This window comes from Bombina bombina, chromosome 7 (assembly GCF_027579735.1).
Source record: "Bombina bombina isolate aBomBom1 chromosome 7, aBomBom1.pri, whole genome shotgun sequence".
In the NCBI taxonomy this organism is placed as follows: domain Eukaryota; kingdom Metazoa; phylum Chordata; class Amphibia; order Anura; family Bombinatoridae; genus Bombina; species Bombina bombina.
The window spans coordinates 483,319,216-483,344,526 of record NC_069505.1 but is presented as its reverse complement, the minus strand read 5'-3'; the positions used below and the strand labels follow the sequence as shown (position 1 = coordinate 483,344,526).

The 25,311-nt window shown below is 38.5% G+C and overlaps 1 protein-coding gene across 1 annotated transcript in view; it reads right to left on the bottom strand.

Annotated features, from left to right (window-relative positions):
- Positions 1-17,713, bottom strand: part of LOC128636014 (leucine-rich repeat and fibronectin type III domain-containing protein 1-like) — a 183,562-nt gene extending 165,849 nt beyond the window's left edge. Inside the window, exon 1 of the mRNA XM_053689085.1 lies at positions 17,611-17,713. The gene's annotated coding sequence lies outside the window, so the exon portion shown is untranslated. The remainder of the gene's footprint in view (positions 1-17,610) is intronic.
- Between the last annotated feature and the right edge of the window lie 7,598 nt (positions 17,714-25,311).

The following is a 25,311-nucleotide window of genomic DNA, read 5'->3' as shown; positions in this document are numbered from 1 at the left end:
CACTAAAGCTCCATCTAGTATCTCAGGCTTCACCAGCCTCTCCAGCTACATCACTTCCTATGTTATTCTAAGCAAATGATTCACTAAAGCTCCATCTAGTATCTCAAGATTCACCAGCCTCTCCAGCTACATCACTTCCTATGTTATTCTAAGAAAATGATTCACTAAAGCTCCATCTAGTATCTCAGGCTTCACCAGCCTCTCCAGCTACATCACTTCCTAAGTTATTCTAAGCAAACTATTCATTAAAGCTCCATCTAGAATCTCAGACTTCACCAGCCTCTCCAGCTACACCACTTCCTATGTTATTCTAAGCAAATGATTCACTAAAGCTCCATCTAGAATCTCAGACTTCACCAGCCTCTCCAGCTACATCACTTCCTATGTTATTCTATATAGCTGATTCACCAAAGCTCCATCTAGTATCTCAGGCTTCACCAGCCTCTCCAGTTACATCACTTCCTATGTTATTCTAAGCAAATGATTCACTAAAGCTCCATCTAGTATCTCAGACTTCACCAGCCTCTCCAGCTACATCACTTCCCATGTTATTCTAAGCAAATTATTCACTAAAGCTCCATCTAGAATCTCAGGCTTCACCAGCCTCTCCAGCTGCATCACTTCCTATGTTATTCTAAGCAAATTATTCATTAAAGCTCCATCTAGAATCTCAGGCTTCACCAGCCTCTCCAGCTACATCACTTCCTATGTTATTCTAAGCAAATGATTCACTAAAGCTCCATCTAATATCTCAGACCTCACCAGCCTCTCCAGCTACACCACTTCCTATGTTATTCTAAGCAAATGATTCACTAAAGCTCCATCTAGTATCTCTCACTTCACCAGCCTCTCCAGCTACATCACTTCCTATGTTATTCTAAGCAAATTATTCATTAAAGCTCCATCTAGAATCTCAGGCTTCACCAGCCTCTCCAGCTACATCACTTCCTATGTTATTCTAAGCAAATGATTCACTAAAGCTCCATCTAATATCTCAGACTTCACCAGCCTCTCTAGCTGCATCACTTTCTATGTTATTCTATATAGCTGATTCACTAAAGCTCCATCTAGTATCTCAGGCTTCACCAGCCTCTCCAGCTACATCACTTCCTATGTTATTCTATGTAGCTGATTCACTAAAGCTCCATCTAGTATCTCAGACTTCACCAGCCTCTCTAGATTCATCACTTCCTATGTTATTCTATATAGCTGATTCATTAAAGCTCCATCTAGTATCTCAGACTTCACCAGCCTCTCCAGCTACATCACTTCCTATGTTATTCTAAGCAAATGATTCACTAAAGCTCCATCTAGTATCTCAGGCTTCACCAGCCTCTCCAGCTACATCACTTCCTATGTTATTCTAAGCAAACTATTCACTAAAGCTGCATCTAGTATCTCAGGCTTCACCAGCCTCTCCAGCTACATCACTTCCTATGTTATTCTATATAGCTGATTCACTAAAGCCCCATCTAGTATCTCAGACTTCACCAGCCTCTCCAGCTACATCACTTCCTATGTTATTCTATATAGCTGATTCACTAAAGCTCCATCTAGTATCTCAGGATTCACCAGCCTCTCCAGCTATATCACTTCCTATGTTATTCTAAGCAAATGATTCACTAAAGCTGCATATAGTATCTCAGGCTTCACCAGCCTCTCCAGCTACATCACTTCCTATGTTATTCTAAGCAAACTATTCACTAAAGCTGCATCTAGTATCTCAGACTTCACCAGCCTCTCTAGCTGCATGACTTCCTATGTTATTCTATATAGCTGATTCACTAAAGCTCCATCTAGTATCTCAAGCTTCACCAGCCTCTCCAGCTACATCACTTCCTATGTTATTCTATATAGCTGATTCACTAAAGCTCCATCTAGTATCTCAGACTTCACCAGCCTCTCCAGCTACATCACTTCCTATGTTATTCTATATAGCTGATTCACTAAAGCTCCATCTAGTATCTCAGGATTCACCAGCCTCTCCAGCTATATCACTTCCTATGTTATTCTAAGCAAATGATTCACTAAAGCTGCATATAGTATCTCAGGCTTCACCAGCCTCTCCAGCTACATCACTTCCTATGTTATTCTATATAGCTGATTCACTAAAGCTCCATCTAGTATCTCAGGATTCACCAGCCTCTCCAGCTATATCACTTCCTATGTTATTCTAAGCAAATGATTCACTAAAGCTGCATATAGTATCTCAGGCTTCACCAGCCTCTCCAGCTACATCACTTCCTATGTTATTCTAAGCAAATGATTCACTAAAGCTCCATCTAGTATCTCAAGATTCACCAGCCTCTCCAGCTACATCACTTCCTATGTTATTCTATATAGCTCATTCACTAAAGCTCCATCTAGTATCTCAGGCTTCATCAGCCTCTCCAGCTACATCACTTCCTATGTTATTCTAAGCAAATGATTCACTAAAGCTCCATCTAGTATCTCAAGATTCACCAGCCTCTCCAGCTACACCAGTTCCTATGTTATTCTAAGCAAATTGTTCACTAAAGCTCCTGCTATCATCTCAGTCATCACCAGCCTCTCCAGCTACAATCTTTCCTATGTTATTCTATATAGCTGATTCACTAAAGCTCCCATCAGTTTCTCCAAATAAACCAGTTCCTGTGCTATTTATGCAGCTGTTTTGGTAAATATCACTAATCTCTCAGTTGGTAATGAACATAGAATAAGAGAAGGAGGGCTGAAACTGGAGATTCGGGTACGGCCCATATGAACTAACATTGTGGCATCAAATGGATTTTAATACACTAAACAGGAAATTAATATAAAACTATTATGTGTCAGTTATTTTTGATATTTCAGCCCAACACAATTGCAGTTTCACTAGTTTTTATGTTATTCTATTATAACTCCCAACATCTTATACAAGATCTGGATATAAGGAGCTTATGGCTTTGTAAGCGAAGTCAGGAAGGGAAGTTATTGTAAACTAGGGGCGGGGTGGCACATGTTGATCAGAGCTGGTAGGGTGTGGGCAGATAGAGGGCATGGTCAAGCATTTCACAAAATAGACTTGTATTAGGTCCTTAGGGAGCTATGGTAGGAAACTATAACAATCCGGCAAAATGCGTAATAGTTTAGAGGTTGTTTCTATGTTACTCTCTGCAAATGATTCACTTAAGTTCTATTCAGACTCTACAGCATCACCAGCCTCTCCAGCTGCCACAGTACCTATATTATTCTTTGCAAATGATTCACTAAAGTTCTCTTCAGACTCTACAGCATCACCAGTCTCTCCAGCTGACACAGTACCTATATTATTCTTTGCAAATGATTCACTAAAGTTCTCTTCAGGCTCTACAGCATCACCAGCCTCTCCAGCTGCCACAGTACCTGTATTAATCTATGCAAATTATTCACTAAAGTTCTCTTCAGACTCTACAGCATCACCAGCCTCTCCAGCTGACACAGTACCTATATTATTCTATGCAAATTATTCACTAAAGTTCTCTTCAGACTCTACAGCATCACCAGCCTCTCCAGCTGACACAGTACCTATATTATTCTATGCAAATGATTCACTAAAGTTCTCTTCAGAATCTACAGCATCACCAGCCTCTCCAGCTGACACAGTGCCTATATTAGTCTATGCAAATTATTCACTTAAGTTCTCTTCAGACTCTACAGCATCACCAGCCTCTCCAGCTGACACAGTACCTGTATTAGTCTATGCAAATGATTCACTTAAGTTCTCTTCAGACTCTACAGCATCACCAGCCTCTCCAGCTGACACAGTGCCTATATTAGTCTATGCAAATTATTCACTTAAGTTCTCTTCAGACTCTACAGCATCACCAGCCTCTCCAGCTGACACAGTACCTGTATTAGTCTATGCAAATGATTCACTTAAGTTCTCTTCAGACTCTACAGCATCACCAGCCTCTCCAGCTGCCACAGTACCTGTATTTGTCTATGCAAATGATTCACTTAAGTTCTCTTCAGACTCTACAGCATCACCAGCCTCTCTAGCTGACACAGTACCTGTATTAGTCTATGCAAATGATTCACTTAAGTTCTCTTCAGACTCTACAGCTTCACCAGCCTCTCCAGCTGCCACAGTACCTGTATTAGTCTATGCAAATGATTCAGTTAAGTTCTCTTCAGACTCTACAGCATCACCAGCCTCTCCAGCTGCCACAGTACCTGTATTTGTCTATGCAAATGATTCACTAAAGTTCTCTTCAGACTCTACGGCATCACCAGCCTCTCCAGCTGACACAGTGCCTATATTAGTCTATGCAAATGATTCACTTAAGTTCTCTTCAGACTCTACAGCGTCACCAGCCTCTCCAGCTGCCACAGTACCTATATTATTCTATGCAAATTATTCACTAAAGTTCTCTTCAGACTCTACAGCATCACCAGCCTCTCCAGCTGCCACAGTACCTATATTATTCTTTGCAAATGATTCACTAAAGTTCTCTTCAGACTCTACAGCTTCACCAGCCTCTCTAGCTGCATGACTTCCTATGTTATTCTATATAGCTGATTCACTAAAGCTCCATCTAGTATCTCAGGCTTCACCAGCCTCTCCAGCTACATCACGTCCTATGTTATTCTAAGCAAATGATTCACTAAAGCTGCATCTAGTATCTCAGGCTTCACCAGCCTCTCCAGCTACATCACTTCCTATGTTATTCTAAGCAAATGATTCACTAAAGCTCCATCTAGTATCTCAGACTTCACCAGCCTCTCCAGCTACATCACTTCCTATGTTATTCTAAGCAAATGATTCACTAAAGCTCCATCTAGTATCTCAGACTTCACCAGCCTCTCTAGCTGCATGACTTCCTATGTTATTCTATATAGCTGATTCACTAAAGCTCCATCTAGTATCTCAGGCTTCACCAGCCTCTCCAGCTACATCACTTCCTATGTTATTCTAAGCAAACGATTCACTAAAGCTCCATCTAGTATCTCAGACTTCACCAGCCTCTCTAGCTGCATGACTTCCTATGTTATTCTATATAGCTGATTCACTAAAGCTCCATCTAGTATCTCAGGCTTCACCAGCCTCTCCAGCTACATCACTTCCTATGTTATTCTAAGCAAATGATTCACTAAAGCTCCATCTATTATCTCAGGATTCACCAGCCTCTCCAGCTACATCACTTCCTATGTTATTCTAAGCAAACGATTCACTAAAGCTCCATCTAGTATCTCAGACTTCACCAGCCTCTCTAGCTGCATGACTTCCTATGTTATTCTATATAGCTGATTCACTAAAGCTCCATCTAGTATCTCAGGCTTCACCAGCCTCTCCAGCTACATCACTTCCTATGTTATTCTATATAGCTGATTCACTAAAGCTCCATCTAGTATCTCAGACTTCACCAGCCTCTCCAGCTACATCACTTCCTATGTTATTCTAAGCAAATGATTCACTAAAGCTCCATCTAGTATCACAAGATTCACATGCCTCTCCAGCTACATCACTTCCTATGTTATTCTATATAGCTGATTCACTAAAGCTCCATCTAGTATCTCAGGCTTCACCAGCCTCTCCAGCTACATCACTTCCTATGTTATTCTAAGCAAATGATTCACTAAAGCTCCATCTAGTATCTCAAGATTCACCAGCCTCTCCAGCTACATCACTTCCTATGTTATTCTAAGCAAATGATTCACTAAAGCTCCATCTAGTATCGCAGGCTTCACCAGCCTCTCCAGCTACATCACTTCCTATGTTATTCTAAGCAAATGATTCACTAAAGCTCCATCTAGTATCTCAAGATTCACCAGCCTCTCCAGCTACACCAGTTCCTATGACATTCTAAGCAAATTGTTCACTAAAGCTCCTGCTATCATCTCAGTCATTACCAGCCTCTCCAGCTACAATCTTTCCTATGTTATTCTATATAGCTGATTCACTAAAGCTCCCATCAGTTTCTCCAGATAAACCAGTTCCTGTGCTATTTATGTAGCTGTTTTGGTAAATATCACTAATCTCTCAGTTGGTAATGAACATAGAATAAGAGAAGGAGGGCTGAAACTGGAGATTCGGGTACGGCCCATATGAACTAACATTGTGGCATCAAATGGATTTTAATACACTAAACAGGAAATTAATATAAAACTATTATGTGTCAGTTATTTTTGGTATTTCAGCCCAACACAATTGCAGTTTCACTAGTTTTTATGTTATTCTATCATAACTCCCAACATCTTATACAAGATCTGGATATAAGGAGCTTATGGCTTTGTAAGCGAAGTCAGGAAGGGAAGTTATTGTAAACTAGGGGCGGGGTGGCACATGTTGATCAGAGCTGGTAGGGTGTGGGCAGATAGAGGGCATGGTCAAGCATTTCACAGAATAGACTTGTATTAGGTCCTTAGGGAGCTATGGTAAGAAACTATAACAATCCGGCAAAATGCGTAATAGTTTAGAGGTTGTTTCTATGTTACTCTCTGCAAATGATTCACTTAAGTTCTATTCAGACTCTACAGCATCACCAGTCTCTCCAGCTGCCACAGTACCTATATTATTCTTTGCAAATGATTCACTAAAGTTCTCTTCAGACTCTACAGCATCACCAGTCTCTCCAGCTGACACAGTACCTATATTATTCTTTGCAAATGATTCACTAAAGTTCTCTTCAGACTCTACAGCATCACCAGTCTCTCCAGCTGACACAGTACCTATATTAATCTTTGCAAATGATTCCTAAAGTTCTCTTCAGACTCTACAGCATCGCCAGCCTCTCCAGCTGCCACAGTACCTATATTATTCTATGCAAATTATTCACTAAAGTTCTCTTCAGACTCTACAGCATCACCAGCCTCTCCAGCTGCCACAGTACCTATATTATTCTATGCAAATGATTCACTAAAGTTCTCTTCAGACTCTACAGCATCACCAGCCTCTCCAGCTGCCACAGTACCAATATTATTCTATGCAAATGATCTACTTAAGTTCTCTTCAGACTCTACAGCATCACCAGCCTCTCCAGCTGACACAGTACCTGTATTAATCTATTCAAATGATTCACTTAAGTTCTCTTCAGACCCTACAGCATCACCAGCCTCTCCAGCTGACACAGTACCTATATTATTCTATGCAAATTATTCACTAAAGTTCTCTTCAGACTCTACAGCATCACCAGCCTCTCCAGCTGACACAGTACCTATATTATTCTATTCAAATGAAAGTTCTCTTCAGACTCTACAGCATCACCAGCCTCTCCAGCTGACACAGTGCCTATATTAGTCTATGCAAATGATTCACTTAAGTTCTCTTCAGACTCTACAGCATCACCAGCCTCTCCAGCTGCCACAGTACCTATATTATTCTATGCAAATTATTCACTAAAGTTCTCTTCAGACTCTACAGCATCACCAGCCTCTCCATCTGCCACAGTATCTATATTATTCTATGCAAATGATTCAGTTAAGTTCTCTTCAGACTCTACAGCATCACCAGCCTCTCCAGCTGACACAGTGCCTATATTATTCTATGCAAATGATTCACTTAAGTTCTCTTCAGACTCTACAGCATCACCAGCCTCTCCAGCTGACACAGTGCCTATATTATTCTATGCAAATGATTCACTTAAGTTCTCTTCAGACTCTACAGCATCACCAGCCTCTCCAGCTGCCACAGTACCTATATTATTCTATGCAAATTATTCACTAAAGTTCTCTTCAGACTCTACAGCATCACCAGCCTCTCCAGCTGCCACAGTACCTATATTATTCTATGCAAATTATTCACTAAAGTTATCTTCAGACTCTACAGCATCACCAGCCTCTCTAGCTGCCACAGTACCTCTATAAGTCTATGCAAATGATTCAGTTAAGTTCTCTTCAGACTCTACAGCTTCACCAGCCTCTCCAGCTACCGCAGTACCTGTATTAGTCTATGCAAATGATTCACTAAAGTTCTCTTCAGAATCCACAGCCTCTCCAGCTGACACAGTACCTATATTATTCTATGCAAATGATTCACTTAAGTTCTCTTCAGACTCTACAGCATCACCAGCCTCTCCAGCTGACACAGTGCCTATATTAGTCTATGCAAATGATTCACTTAAGTTCTCTTCAGACTCTACAGCATCACCAGCCTCTCCAGCTGCCACAGTACCTGTATTATTCTATGCAAATGATTCACTTAAGTTCTCTTCAGACTCTACAGCATCTCTAGCCTCTCCAGCTGCCAAAGTACCTATATTATTCTATGCAAATGATTCACTAAAGTTCTCTTCAGACTCTACAGCATCTCTAGCCTCTCCAGCTGCCAAAGTATCTATATTATTCTATGCAAATGATTCACTAAAGTTTCCTTCAGCCTTTCCAGTCCAACAGTCTATATAGAGACCACAATTCCTACGTTATGTTTAGGCAAGTGATTGACTAAAGCTTCCTCCATCCTCTCAAGCTTCAAGAGACTCTCCAGCTAACCCAGTTCTTATGTTATGTATGCAAATTATTCACTAAAGCTCCATTCAGCCTCTCCAGCTAACCCAGGTCCTATGTTATTTTATGCAAATTATTCACTAAAGCTACATGCAGCCTCTCCAGCATCACCTGCCTCTGTACCTACCCCAGTACCTAAGTTATTCAAAACAAATGATACAGTCACATACATATTGCTGTTGATATCTATAACTATATATAATCATTATATATATATATATATATATATATATATATATATATATATATATATATATATATATATATATATATAGCGCTTATAAATAAACGTGGTCGAGTTAGCGGGCATATGGGTGTGTGTTTGTTTTTTGCAGTTTTAACGCTCCATTGAAGTCTATGGGAGAATACATTAACGCGGTCACGATTATTGAAGTTCAACTTTTTGCGTGCAAACTTTTTACTTTCAACTTGTAAAACGAGTGCAATCTGATGTGCGCAAAATGCCTCTGTCTAGCAAAATGAACTTGCGAGCTGGAGCGCAAAATAGCGCTACACTTATAATCAACCCCTTAAAGGGATATATGACGGATACCCCAGCTACCCCGACTGGGTAGCTCTGCCAAAAGGGTCCTGCTTCCTCCCTGCCGACTGCAGCTGTGTAGCCAAGTGATTACAGCCAGTAGCCCATCCTGATACCAGATAGCACCAGTATGCAGGATCCCACCCTGTGACAGACTCCAGCTACCCTAACTGGATAGCTCTGCCAGAGGGTCCTTCCTTTCCCTGACATCAGGTCACTATGTAGCTAAGAAAGTGATTATAGCTATCCCCCCAAATAACTAGACAGATTCACATTCAGGGGAAACAAGAACTGATTTTATTAGGAAACCCACACTCCAGAGTCCCAGGACCCAGAGGTGGTGGTTTCGGGGTGATCCCGGGGGAGCAGCGGCATTTCCATGGTGTCATTTAAAAGCTCTCGGTCCCGGAGGGTTAGGATTAGGGTTACAGCCCGGTAAAGATAGAGGGTTTGGGATGTCCAAAACCCTCAGTTCCTAAAGAAGCTCCCCTCCGGCAATTTCCCCACCTCTTGACCTCCCTAGGGGCTACCAATCCCCAAAAGAGGAGAGCTCTGGGGCAAAGGGCTGCTGGAGCCACCAGGGTTAAAATTAGCGTGTGACTGGCATGATGCGGCCTACCAGGAGTTCCAGGAGCACGGCCAGCCTGAGAGGGGTAAGGCGGGTATCCGTTGCGGTGCGGCCGGCCGGCAGTTCCAGGAGCCCGGCCAGCCTAGAAGGGTTTTCCCGGTTAGAGATGAGCTCTTCTCTGACAAAGTTCACATTATAAAATAAAGGAAACAAAAGGTGTGGGAGATCACAGCCCCTCTCAGGAGCCCAAAATCCACTGAGAAACAGGAGGGGGTGAGGTAGTAGGGGGTAGAGGTTTAACCTTTGCGGCCCGGTATCTGTGACAGGATACCAAACCCAGTTTTTTCTTTCATTATTCAGATAGAGCAGCAATTTTAAGTAACTTTCTAATTTACTCCTATTATCATTTTTTCTTCATTCTCTTGCTATCCTTATTTAAAAAACAGGAATTCAAAGCATAGGAGCCCGGCCCATTTTAGGTTCAGCACGCTGGATAGCGCTTGCTTATTGGAGGCTTACATTTACCCACCAATAAGCAAGCATAACCCAGGTTCTCAACCAAAAATGGGCCGGCTCCTATGCATCACATTTGTGCTTTTTAAATAAAGATAGCAAGAGAATGAAGAAAAATTCATAATAGGAGTAAATTAGAAAGTTGCTTAAAATTGCTGCTCTGTCTGAATCATGAAAGAAAACATTTGGATTTAGTGTCTTAGGCTTTTGGTTTCAAAGCAGAAAAGCAGCTATTTCATATACAAAAATAAAGAAACAATTTCTCATACATTTCACACTGTGTAGCTGGTATTCATTGGAAACACATTTAGTACAATTTTACAGTACACCGTACCCTTTAATGTTTAACTACTGTTCTTTCATGTAATATGTCCCTTTAAACTATGCTATGTCCCTTTAAGGTGAATGGAGCTATGGGATTGGCTGTAAACTGCCTGATGGTGATTTAACACTGAAAATACAAATCCTGGAGGGGATGAGTGGTCATTTACAAGTGTAAACATGAACCCACTAGGGGTGTAGATCAATAGGTCAATAAATATCACCGAAGGCTTGGAAAGCCTTAACTAGTACTATTCGCTGCAGGGACCAAGATGCGGCAGAAACATTTGTAAGATTAATTGCCCTTTAAGTGATCCACGTGAGTATTATCCCTAAACTTAAAGGGACATGAAACCCACAAATTTGTCTTTCATGATTTAGGTAGAACATACAATTTTAAACAACTGTCCAGTTTACGTCTATTATCAAATTTGCTTCATTCTCTTGGTAAAATTTGTTGAAGGAGCAACAATGCACTACTGGTTTCTAACTGACCACATGGGTGAGCCAATTATAATCATTATATATATATATGCAGCCACCAATCAGCTGCTAGAACCTAGGTTCTTTGCTGCTCCTGAGCTTACCTAGATAAACCTTTCAGCAAAGGATAACAAGAGAATAAAGCAAATTAAATAATAAAAGTAAATTGGAAAGTTGTCCCTATGATGCTGCTAGGCACTCCCTCCAGACTGCGATCCCATCAGGGAAGCGACAGTGGCTTTAAGAAAGCAAAGCTGTTAGGATGTTGTATTCCGTCCATGGGCGCTAAAGCCCAGAAAAATTTGGACGGAATACAACACTGTTAAATGGGGAAAAAGGCATGTGCATGACATAACTAATAGTAAATACATAATACATTTATATTTTATTACAGTTGGAATCACAGAATGATGTGTCTCTCGGTTATTCATTTATTTATTTTGTAATCCTAATTTAAAGGGCCCTTATATTGATTGTGAGCCACAGAGAACTGCTGGTTCTGGTGAACCAGTCATCATCAGCAACTGTAAAGCTGTATTGTGTGGCTGCAGGCGTTGGTTGGTTCACTGGCTGAGTTTGCACAGGACCAGCAATTATCTGTGGCTCCGGAGTGCTGTTTTATCTATGTGTTTAACTTGTTTGTAGGGAGTTAAAGGGACAGTCTACTCCAGAACTTTTATTGTTTAAAAAAATAGATAATCCCTTTATTACCCATTCCCCAGTTTTGCATAACTAACACTGTTAAATTAAAATACATTTTACCTCTGTGATTACCTTGTATCTAAGCCTCTGCAGACTGCTCCTTATCTCGGTTCTTTTGACAGACTTGCATTTTAGCCAATCAGTGCTAACTCACAAATAACTCCACGGGACTGAGCACAATGTTATCTATATCGTACACATGACCTAGCGCTGTCTAGCTGTGAAAAGCTGTCAAATTCACTGAGATAAGAGGCAGCATTCAAGGGCTTAGAAATTAGCATATGAGCCTACTTAGGTTTAGCTTTCACAAAGAATACAAAGAAAACAAAGCAAATTTGATGATAAAAGTAAATGGGAACGTTGTTTAAAATTACATGCCCTATCTGAATCATGAAAGTTAAATTTTGACTAGACTGTGCCTTTAAACACCTAGACTTGCAGGGTTGCTAGTGCTAAAACTTAGATGCTGTAACAAATGAGGGAATGTACTTTTGTACTGTAATGGCATAACATTAAAATCTCTCACATGGCACCCTTGAGGTTTGTGGTTACTACAATAAAGAATGCACACCCCTATTATTAATCTAGAACCACCATATTATTTGTTATGGCTCAGATATGATACTATAACCTGTTAATCTGCTATCAATTTGAGCTGTCAACCATCTGACTGACTCAATGAAAGTTGTCTTTGTATGAACATTAAAGGGATATATTTTTTCTTATGATTCAGGTAGAGAATACAATTTTAAATATTCAAATTTGCTTCTATTATTTAATTTGCATTAGTCTTCAGATGTCCTTGGTTGAATCAATATATATGCACATGGGTGAGCCAATCACATGAAGCATATATGTGCAACCACCAATCAGCAGCTGCTAAGCCTATTTAGATATGCTTTTCAACAAAGGACGTCAAGAGAATGAAGCAAATGAGATAATAGAAGTACATTGGAAATTTGTTTAAAATTACATGTTCTATCTAAATCATGAAAGAAAGAAAATGGGTTTCATGTCCCTTTAAATACACATTTGAAACCACTATAGCTGTTGTTTATTTTTTGTATGACTGTGGCTTAATATTAATCTATATACTATAACTGGACAGACTTACTAAACCATTAAATCCTAAAAGAACAAACAGATAATGCTCTAATGTGTTATTTATATGCAAGCAGTAATGCAATCATAAATTATTCTATGTGTTTAACCCCTATAAAGGTTAAACACATATTTAAAGACAGTTCCAGGAGCAGCAATGCAATACTGGGAGTTAGCTAGGCACATATAGTGAGCCAATGACAAGAGGAATATATGTGTAGCTATCTACCTGTAGTGCACTGCTACTGCTGAGCATACATAGATATGTTTTGTCAACAAAGAATATCGCGAAAACAAAGTAAATTTGATAATAGAAGTAAATTAGAAAGTCTCATAAAATGTAATGCTGTATCTGAATCATAAAGGTTTAATTTTGACTCATGTCCCTTTAATATATATGCTAAAAATCTGTTTGATGCTCTGCAATTACCTTAAAGGGACATGCAACACAAATTCATGATTTAGAAAGAACATGCAATTTTAAACAACTTTCTAATTTACTTTTATTATCTAATTTGCTTTATTATCTTGATATCCTTTGCCGAAAAGCATATCTAGATAGGCTCAGTAGCTGCTGATTGGCGGCTGCACATAGATGCCTCGTGTAATTGGCTTACCCATGTGCATTGCTATTTCTTCAACAAAGGATTTCTGAAGAATGAAGCAAATTATATAATAGAAGTAAATTGGAATGTTGTTTAAAATTATATTCTCTATCTGAATAATGAAATAAAAAATGTGGGTGTTATGTCCCTTTAAAGGGACAGCAAAGTCAAAATTAAACTTTCATGATTGAGACAGAGGCGCCTATTTATCAATGTGCGAGCGGACATGGTCCGATATTGCGGATCATGTCCGCCGCACATCGATAAATGCAGACAGCGTACACTCTCGGCATTTATCATTGCACCAGCAGTTCTTGTGAACTGCTGGTGCAATACCGCCCCCTGCAGATTTGCGGCCAATCGGCCCGCCAGCAGGGGGTGTCAATCAATCCGATCGTATTGGATCGGGTTGATTTTAGGCAATGACTGTCCGCCGCCTCAGAGCCGGAGCTTGATAAATATGGCCCAGAGTATGCAAAATTACAAAACACTTTTCAATTTGCTTCTATTATCAAATATATTTTGATCTCTTTTTATCCTTTGTTGAAAATAAATACCTAGTTATGCAGAGCATGGTAAAGTCCATTTTTATGTCCTTTAAACTCCTGTATTTGTCTGTACAAATGAGCAGTAAAGTCTGTTATACAAGAGTATCTTATCTGTGGCCTGGTGTTTGCTCAGTGCTGGGTGTACGTGTAGCAACAAGACCTAGTCTTACAAAATAAACATTTGAAAAAGTCAAGCAGTGTTGGTTGTATGATGTTCATGATATATTTTACTTCTAGCTGATGCCACCACACATCTTCAATCACTAAGACACTTGCTGTTGCCACTACAAGAACCCACAGACATCCCAAGCTCAGATCAAGATATCTGCTCACAATGTCCCCCCTCCATCCTGCCTCCTCCTCTCTATGAGCACTATTGATCTCCTGGTAATGTGACCTGCGCTTCTTTCCTCTGCATCCAACTTAGCCCTGACCGCAGGATGTGGCTTCCTGGGCGGACGTGTTGAGCGCCTTACTTATCACAGCTTTTTTATTTTGGTTCAGCCTTCCTAAAAGCTTATAGAACACAGGCAGAAATGGAAAAGAAGACACATTGCTCCACATTTAGCCAATCTTGTACACTGACTCCAGTTTGGGTGGCTAGAGTCCAATTTGTGCTTAGAGGTTGAATGAGGTTCTGGTGGATAACATACAAGCTGCATTATTATAGGGAATTCAGGGTTGAAGCTAGGTTCATAGATAAGAGGCTGCAACATAGTAGGAGGTTAAGGTTGAGTTAACAGGCGGATTCAGGTGCTGCTGTCTAATAGATTTGTTACCGGAGTGTGGTTCAGAGGCTATCTGAGCTGTAGCTTTATAATTGGAGGCTCAGGGTTGAAGAGCTAATTCACATGTTACTGTGCAAGTGGTTTGGGGCCAGATAGGGTTTAAAGGGTGGATAAGGTCCTGGTGTAAAAAAGGAGGCTAATGGCTGGAGTGAAATAAAGAGACCAGTTTGTAAGCTGTGTTTACAATAGAGCTAGTTGGGGCTTAGAGGCTTGGTTAGATGCATTTGTTTAATAGGAGGCTCAGGGTTTGTCTTTAGTGGGTTACTCAAGTCCTTCTGCAAAAAAAGGAGCTTCAGAGCTGAGGTTAAATCCTGATTTCTCATAGGAGACTTATTATCAGACTGGTGTTTACTTGCCAGTGTAAGTCCTCTGTATAATAAAAGGCTCAGGGTGGGGTTTAGAGGGCAACTCAGGTTCTGTTTTATAATAAAAGTCTAATAGTGGGGGTGAGGTTTAGAGGCCAGTTTTGCTTTACAATAGGAGGCTCATGGAGTTTAGAGCTACAGCCCAGATCAATCTGTCCCATATAAAACAAATCTTAGTGTTCAGGTAAGGTTTATTGGTAGTTTTAGGTAATATTATCACATGACCCCTAATAAATAAATCATATATCTATACTGTATATATATAAACATTATGTTTGCATAGAAAAGACTTGTTGACATCTTTGAAAGGTCTGTACACGTGAAGACTAGGTAATATTGTGGCAGGCCTGTACCTGTGAGGTCAGGAGAGGTATCTGTATGTGACCACTGTGACAAATGTAACGTTTTAGACTGTTGTGAGTTTGGGAAAGCTCTGCACATTTATAGAAGAGGTTGAAGAACAGACCTTTGAGTTTTGGCAAAGCTCTGCACTTATAAAGATAAGATCTGCAATGTCTTTAAAGTTCTGTGCATTTGAAGAATAGACCTGTGAAGTTTGCAAAGTTCTGTATATGTGAATAAGGCACTTTTATGACTTTAATATGTCTGTTAAAAGGAAATATAATATTCTGTTTGAGTGCTGACATTTTTTTCAAAAGCTGGCACAGTTTAATGTATGTGTCACTCATCCCAGAATCAACATATCCACCTATAAACACTGTCTGACTGAGAGAGGTAATGATCATCAGAACCTGCCCCCACTTGAGTTAGAGTCCTACAACCTCATGTCTGTCATTAGTGCTAATGGAAAACCTCCTCGAGCTCTCACAATAATAGCCAAGTTCTCCTTCCCCTCCCTGCCTTCATCCTTTCATCATCAACCAACATCAAACCTCAAAGTCAACATCAACTGATTTATTGAAGACAAAACAACATGTATTAATGGGGGGGGGGGGAATATGTAATAACAACAAGATGAGACATCCACGAGATTAGACATTAATGTAAACCTTTAACAAGCTACTAACTTTCCATTTGACATGTATATGGTGAATTATATTATCCAGTACACTATATAATTCCTGTGCATGTTCACATTAACATCATTATTCTCTGAAGTCATTCAGGCATTTTGTTGAAGGCCTAAAAAAAACACTGATCACTTCTGATATAAATAATCTCCAGGATGGGGGGGGCATATTTATGATGGTAATCGTCTTGCTTAAATTGTACTAGTCGATGGACATAATGCAAACAGTTATTTGGTTACTTATGAACCTGTCACAATTTACTGCATACATTGCCAGTCAGGTAATCGTCCAACCTTGAGTAATTTGATGGATGAGGAGTGTTTTTTTTCTTTCTTTCAGTGATTTGGTCACGTACAGTAAAATCTCCTCATTGAAGAAATGCACTGAATTGCTTCCCCCTTTTATGCTGCAGATCATTATAACATGGATACATTTTTTATTTTTTTTTACAAAATGGAGCAGTGATAGACAGATGTTATGGGAGCCAGACTGGAACAGATGGCCCTTGGTGGAAGGAAATTTTGTTACCAAATATATGGATGTGAATATAAACAGCACAAGCCAGGACATATGTGTAGGTAAATTCACAAAGTGTTTCTGTGAATGTCAGCACAACTTCCTAAAAGAACACAAAATGGCCAGTGCTCACACCCCAAAAAAACCCGGTTACCTCCCCATTTTAAACATACCTGTCTGACCTTCCAATATTGCTCCAAAGATCTGCACAAACTGACTTGTGGTCTACATATTATCTCCACCCACCCCCCATACATACACACACACCATTTTTGGTGAGAATATAATTTGAAGAAGGTTGCAAAAATATGTACCGCATTCCTCAAGGACACAACAGATAGAATATGACCAGCAGCCAAAAGCAAGCACACATTAATGAAAAAAAAAAAAAGGAACAAGACTCCTGAGAATTGCTTTTTTTTTTTTTTTTGGCTCCATGATAAGCAAGAGAAAACATCTTCATATGCCAAAACCTCAGCATTTTCACAACATCCCAAAAATATGACAGGGCCTTTTGGCCTCTATCTTTGCTTCAAAGCTCTTAATACTTCCAAACTGGGTCTCTTGGCAATATCTGACTCCAATAAACCATAATGCCAGTGCCTGTGAGACAGCTTTATAGAGGAGAAGCTGAGACGGCTGTTTGATTGCTGTTGTTTGGAAGAAGAATACCCAGATAGGAGATATGAGAAGCCAGTTCACATCAAATCTCCACTGTCAGTATATTAGTTGATATTTTTTTTTTTCTGCCAGCAACATATTCCCAGCAAGGTAGATTCTTATAATGAAATATGCAGTTTGTATAACAGTTGCTATCAAAACAGTGCATCCAAACATTTTAGCCCATAGATTGTACAATATGTGGGCACCCCTTTCCTCTTTTCTGGTAATTAGCATGTACATGTGATATATCAGGTGACAGATACTAAGAACCCTTTTTTTGCCTGTGACACATATGAGAAAATAACACGCAAACATGAATCTGTCATTCAGCACCACCCAACCCTGACTTCAGCACCACGGACAGCGGCAGCTTTCTGTCATGTCATCCCATTCCGACAGACACTGCAGTCAGAGAACACCTACCTCTAGCATGGACCATACCATCCACCTCCTGGCAGCAATGCCCCCTCCTCCTGGTCCTCCTGCAGTAGAGACACACAGCTGGCACAGAGGGGGCACTCAGAGGGCAAGGCTTGCTCCAGTAGGCTCCATGGCTACTAGGCGCCCTGGGTTTGTTCCACTGATAATCCTCATATCTCCACCACAAATTTCCCAGTGTCAGTTTCCCACATACGGCCACCATGGCACCTTGGCATAGTGCAGGTCCCAATTGCTATCTCCACAAGGGAGAAGGGCAGACTCTCCTTCTGCAGGCAGCAAGACCTCATCCAATCCTGGTCTCGGTGAGTCTGGGTGCTGCCTGCCAGCCCCCTCCTGCAGCCGAGAGGTAGGGTAGGAGGATCACACAGATGAGGATGGAGGTGATGAAGGGGAGGGGGGGGGGGGGTATTAGAAGGGAGGGAGGCTGAGGATGGAGGAGGGCTAGGAGGGACTTGTTGGGAAGGAGGAGCTGGGATTGGAAATCTTTAGCACTGCAGCAGCTTCACAGGAAATAATAGGAGGTCAGGGAGGGAGAGAGGGGGCAAAATTGGACAGAAACCAGATAGAAACACAACAAGGTAGAAAATAATCGATCTATTCAAAGCATGGGCTCCGACAGAGGTTGGGGAATAATCACAGGGCACAAATCACTCAACATCATCTGCAATAACATGAATTAAAACAACATCAAACACAAAATGTTTCTTGTCCAACTAAATTTCAAATTGTACTACCGTTCTGCAAGCTCAAATTATCTGACAGCTGTGTTGACCTGAAATTATATTTATTAATATGAATAACGACCATGTTTTTAATATTCATGACTGTATCGAAGTCTGGGAATAATCAGTCATGATTCAGGATTGCAGTGCACCAATTTGATTTAATATGCACCCTATCAAGATTAACTGCTGTTTTCAAAGGAAAATAGATTGGGGAATGATCTTGGAAATCAGTATGAGGGTTTATAACATTCTTTCAGTACAGTAGCAAAATATAGTGTGCATGAGCACACCCTGGGAAAGCATAAATGGTTAAATATAATCATTCTCTGACAATACACATGAGTAGCAATACTCAGGAGAACTATAGAGTATTAATACATATCACACTGTTGCAGAGTATAGTGTTGATAAGAGCCATAGAGATGTATTATATAGGATTAATAACTGTGACATAGTATAGGATTAGTGCAGGATTAACAGCAAGTATGTGTCTAGGGTTGTAAAATAGTGGGGATTTGTTGAAAAAAAAAAGTCTAAAATTAGATTGTGTTATTTGCTATATTAGCTGCATAATAACTAAATTTGTGTAAATACCAAAATAAGTACCAATCCCTTTATGTAACTGCACCACCACATCTCTGGGTTCACATTACACCATTTAGCAACATGCCTATGGATTTATACAATATAACTCTGTTAATAAACAATATATATTGTGACTCATATTAACCATTTATAGCGTTTATGTGAATTACATAAGTTAACAATGAAGTGGTGATATGAAACACCTTAAATTAACCTTTTATGGCTAATAAGAGACACTATAGCACTATTGAAAGTCAGTATGTATCAAAAGAGGACGTGTTAGAGGGTTAATATTAATTATACTAGCACTATACAGGGTTAAAGGGGAAGGAAAGTCAAAATTAAACTTGCATGATTCAGATAGAGCATATCATTTTAAGACACTTTTAAATTCACTTTTATTTTCAGATGGGCTTTGTTCTCTTGGTATCCCTTGTTGAAAAATAATACACACATATCCTACGCTACTGGTAGCTAGCTGCTGATTGGTTCCTGCACACATTTGTTGCTTATGATTGGCTAGCTAGATGTGTTCAGCTAGCTTCCAGTAGTGCAATGCTGTTTCTTCAGCAAAGGATAACAAGAGAACAAAAAATTGCAACCGAACTGGCACACTATATATGGTTAACATTAATCACACTACAACAATATAAACATGTATTATTAACTACACTGTTACACTATATATGTTTAATATAAATCACACTGGGGCATAATATTGGGTTCTCAATCACATCGGGCAAGTGTATACGATTAATACAACTCCACCTGTAGCACTGGTTAGGGTTATTAGGAATTACGCTATTAGATATTTTTTTTGTTTAATATGAATTTTGTTTGGACAATATATAGGGTTAATATAAATTCCATTGGTGTTAAAAGTCAATTTATATAAGGTAAATATGGTAACACTAGGATACTATATGGTTAATATGAATTACAACAGGGTACTATATAGGGTTAATATGAATTACAACAGAGTTCTATATAGGGTTAAGATGAATTACAGCGGGATACTATATGGAGTTAATATTAATCACACTGGGACACTATAGAAGGTTAATATAAACCACACTAGGAAAATGTATATGGTTACAATGGGTTAAATGTCACATTATTTAGCATTAACATGAATCACAGTAATATAAAGGAATGTAAAACTGGAGTCCTATACATGTTTTATCTCATTTACGTTACTAGATAGGCTTATATTAATTACAGGGATCTAAATAGAGATAATTTAATTGACTCTAGTTTACATTTACTATCAATATGAATCACACTGGGGCATTAAAGGGACATGAAACCCAAATTTTTTCTTTCATGATTTAGAAAGAGCATGCAATTTTAAACAACTTTCTAATTTACTTCTATTATCTAATTTGCTTCATTCTTTTGATATACTTTGCTGAAAAGCATATCTAGATAGGCTCCTTAGCTGCTGATTGGTTGCTGCACATAGATGCCTCGTGTAATTGGCTCACCCACATGCATTGCTATTTCTTCAACAATAGATATCTAAAGAATGAAGGAAATTAGATAATAGAAGTAAATTGGAATGTTGTGTAAAATTGTCATCTCTACTTGAATTATAAAAGAAAAAATGTGGGTTTAGTGTCCCTTTAATGTGTCAAGCACTATATATGATGAGAATCACTATAGGGCAATATTCATGGTTGATATAAATCAAAATTGTATACTATATACTTATAGGGTTATTACAAATAGGGGTTACAATTAATAAGAGAGTACAGTTAAAGAGATATGAAACACACAAAAAAGCATGAGATTTTAAACATCTTTCTAATTTACTTCTTTTATCAAATTGTCTTTGTTGTCTTGGTGCCTTTTGTTGAAAAGTATTGATGTAAGCTTAGGAGCCAGCCCATTTCTGTAGCATTATAAGGTAGCAGTTATTTATTTGCAAAAACACTAGAGGGCAGCACTATTTCCTAATGCACCAGATGCCTACCTAGGTATCTCTTCAATACAGAGTATCATGGGAAAGAAACAAATTTGATAATGGAAGCAAATTGGAAACTTTTTTAAAATTGTATGCTCTATCTGAATCACAAAATTCATATTCCTTTAATGTGTCATGTGGGGACACTGTAAAGGGTTAAGGTTCATTTCCCGAATGCACTTTAATTCATACCAGTGCACTGTACAGGGTTAATATAGGTACTATAGGGTTATTATCACTAACCCTGGGGCACTATAAAATGTTATGGTCAGTATAAATCACAAATGAGTACCATACAGGGTTAATATCAATATAAATACACACAGTTAAGGTGGATTATATGAATATACACAGCTAAAATGGATTATATGAATATACACAGTTAAGGTGGATTATATGAATATACACAGTTAAGGTGGATTATATGAATATACACAGTTAAGGTGGATTATATGAATATACACAGTTAAGGTGGATTATATGAATATACACAGTTAAGGTGGATTATATGAATATACACAGTTAAGGTGGATTATATGAATATACACAGTTAAGGTGGATTATATGAATATACACAGTTAAGGTGGATTATATGAATATACACAGTTAAGGTGGATTATATGAATATACACAGTTAAGGTGGATTATATGAATATACACAGCTAAAGTGGATTATATGAATATACACAGTTAAGGTGGATTATATGAATATACACAGTTAAGGTGGATTATATGAATATACACAGTTAAGGTGGATTATATGAATATACACAGTTAAGGTGGATTATATGAATATACACAGTTAAGGTGGATTATATGAATATACACAGTTAAGGTGGATTATATGAATATACACAGTTAAGGTGGATTATATGAATATACACAGTTAAGGTGGATTATATGAATATACACAGTTAAGGTGGATTATATGAATATACACAGCTAAAGTGGATTATATGAATATACACAGTTAAGGTGGATTATATGAATATACACAGTTAAGGTGGATTATATGAATATACACAGTTAAGGTGGATTATATGAATATACACAGTTAAGGTGGATTATATGAATATACACAGTTAAGGTGGATTATATGAATATACACAGTTAAGGTGGATTATATGAATATACACAGTTAAGGTGGATTATATGAATATACACAGTTAAGGTGGATTATATGAATATACACAGTTAAGGTGGATTATATGAATATACACAGCTAAAGTGGATTATATGAATATACACAGTTAAGGTGGATTATATGAATATACACAGTTAAGGTGGATTATATGAATATACACAGTTAAGGTGGATTATATGAATATACACAGTTAAGGTGGATTATATGAATATACACAGTTAAGGTGGATTATATGAATATACACAGCTAAAATGGATTATATGAATATACACAGTTAAGGTGGATTATATGAATATACACAGTTAAGGTGGATTATATGAATATACACAGTTAAGGTGGATTATATGAATATACACAGCTAAAATGGATTATATGAATATACACAGTTAAGGTGGATTATATGAATATACACAGCTAAAATGGATTATATGAATATACACAGTTAAGGTGGATTATATGAATATACACAGCTAAAGTGGATTTAACTGAAGAATTATAAAGAAAATAAATCAACACTAATACATCATGTAGAACTATTATGAATACGCTACAATAGGAAAATTACACTGTGCACTTTATAGGGTTATATGAGTCAAAGGAACATTGCATTGCAAACCCCCCCCCCCCCAATCTTTAATGTGTTCTCAATGACTTGTTTATAAATTTATCCTTTACCTTTATTTTGTAATTTCAAATAACTGCCTTCACCTGTTGAAACCACCACCTATACTGAATTGTCTATAGAAAAGCTAGGTAAACAAGACGTGTAATCATAAATAAATTTTCTTTGGGGGAGTTGGAACAATTTGAAATGGTGTTTCTGCAGCTGCTTTGAATAATACAATGAATTCTTATCAGCTGCTTACTTGAGTACATTGTCCCTTTAATAATAATTACACTGGGAGCTCTACACAATTAAAAGAAGTCATGCTAAGGCACTGTAAAGAGTTACTATGAATCACAATGAGGTTTTGTAACAATACATTACATAGAGGAACTGTAATTAAATTTGAAGATTAGGATTGTATATAATTTAATTAGACCCGTTGATTGGTATTATATAGAGTAATTAGACAGGGAGATAGGAACTAAATATATAGTTCATTTAAGCAGTATAGTGTGAGCTATATAGGCTTAATTAGACTGGAAGACAGGGAATATGTACAAGGTTCATTAAACCTCAATATAGAGCAGGGATCAAGTCCTACAAAAAAAAGTGTGGGTACTCACCAAGACTTCCACCTCCTCACAATTAATATAGTTTTATACACACACACACACTGTATTTATATATATATAATCTATACACCTTCGTTAATGAAAGCAAATTAAAACCAATGAAGGGTTAAATGGTTTCCTTTGGGCCTGAGACGACTCTTCTGTCACAGAGTCTCACCCACTTAAAGTGCCATAGTCCTATTTCTGCTGAGGGGAGCTAATTAACCCAACAACAAGCCACAATGAAATTTAAGCACCATATGTTCCACGCAGTGCAGGGTGATTACCTAGCAGGACTGCTGATAGGCTTGCTTTTATTGTATTGTAGTGTTACTGCCCATCACTAGAGGATCTCACTATCCCTCTAACCAGCCTGTACTCCAGCTTCTCCCACTAGCAGCAGCAGTGTTTACTGAAGCGTTTCTGTTCTCTGTCCAGGGGGAACTTAGTTCCACCTGCAAAAATAGTGCAGGAACTCCGTTCCCATGCGTTCCCGCTGGACTATATATATTAACCATGTAAGATGGTATTATAGAGTGTTATTAGATCTAAAGGTGGAAGAAAATGGGATACAGAAGGTTTAATTAGATATGCAGACAGTATCAACAAATGGGCTCTTAGAGCAGTTTATCATGTAGTTCATGCAGTTGACATTTTCAGTTCTATTTAGAGTTAATTAACAACAACTACTTGGGAATATATGGTTAAAAGAATATAAAAGTGGAAAAAGGAAATGTTGTAATGTGTTTTATATATTTTATTAGTGCGCTGTTGCCTGGATATAATTATGTCTCACCCCTGCAAAATGGTTAAAGGACCACTAAGGGCCGAAATACTAAGTCGAGTGGAGAAGCTTCTCAACTCTAAAGTTTGTCCTCTCGCCTTCGATACAAACGGGCAGCAGACAAACAGGATCCGCTGCCCGTATGAATCATACTCTCAAGTGAGCGTGTAAAGCCCACCCCTTCTCTCGTGTGACCAATCACGTGAGAAAAGGGACTGTCAATCACAGAGAGCGAGTGAGCTCTCAATGATTTCTCACCACCTTAGAGGTGGTGTAGGGTGCTGCTTCTTACATTGCGGGAAGCAGGCTCACATATGCGAACCTGCTCCGCAAGGGCTCTAGAGACACTTTCACTGCTTAGTACATGGAGCTATAAATACAGTTGAATTTGAGATGAGCAATAGAATATTTTCTGTTAAAGGGACATGAAACCCCCCAAAAATTCTTTCATAATTCAGATAGAGAATACAATTTTAAACAACTTTCCAATTCACTTCTCTCATTTAATTTGCTTCCTTCTCTTGTTATCGTTTGCTGAAAGGTTTAGCTAGGAAAGCTCAGGAGCAGCAAAGAACCTAGGTTCTAGCTGCTGATTGGTTGCTGCATTTACATACCGATTGTCATTGGCTCACCCATGTGTTCAGTCGGCAACCAGTAGTGCATTGCTGCTCCTTCAACAAAGCTTACCAAGAGAAAGAAGAAAATTTGATAATAGGACTAAATTAGAAAGTTGCTTAAAATTGCATCTGAATCATTAAAGAAAAAAATTGTGTTTCATATCTCTTTAAATTTCAAAGTTAAACTAATTTTCCCTACCCATGTATCATGTGACAGCCATCAGCCAATTATAAAATGTGTATACTTATATACTTTTGCACATGCTCAGTAGCATGTGTGTTTTGATAATTTAATTCAATTGTAAAATGTTTTAAAAATAACATGCATGAAACTTTAATTTTCATATGCCTTTAATAATCATACCTGTAGATAAGGCAGTGGTATATTTAATTTCTGTGCTGCCTACAAGAGTTTTTAACTCATAGTTACCCCATATATTTATAAACTGGAGGCCAGCGACGCATGGAGGGGTCATACATCCCTACTAGATACTTCACTAGCGTTCATTAGACTTGCCAATGGCTACTGTATAGGGTTAATAAGACCTCTGCATAAGCACTATGTTTGGTTAAAGGGACATGATACCCAAATGTTGGTGATGCAGCATAGCTTAAAAAGCTGACTAGAAAATATCACCTGAACATCC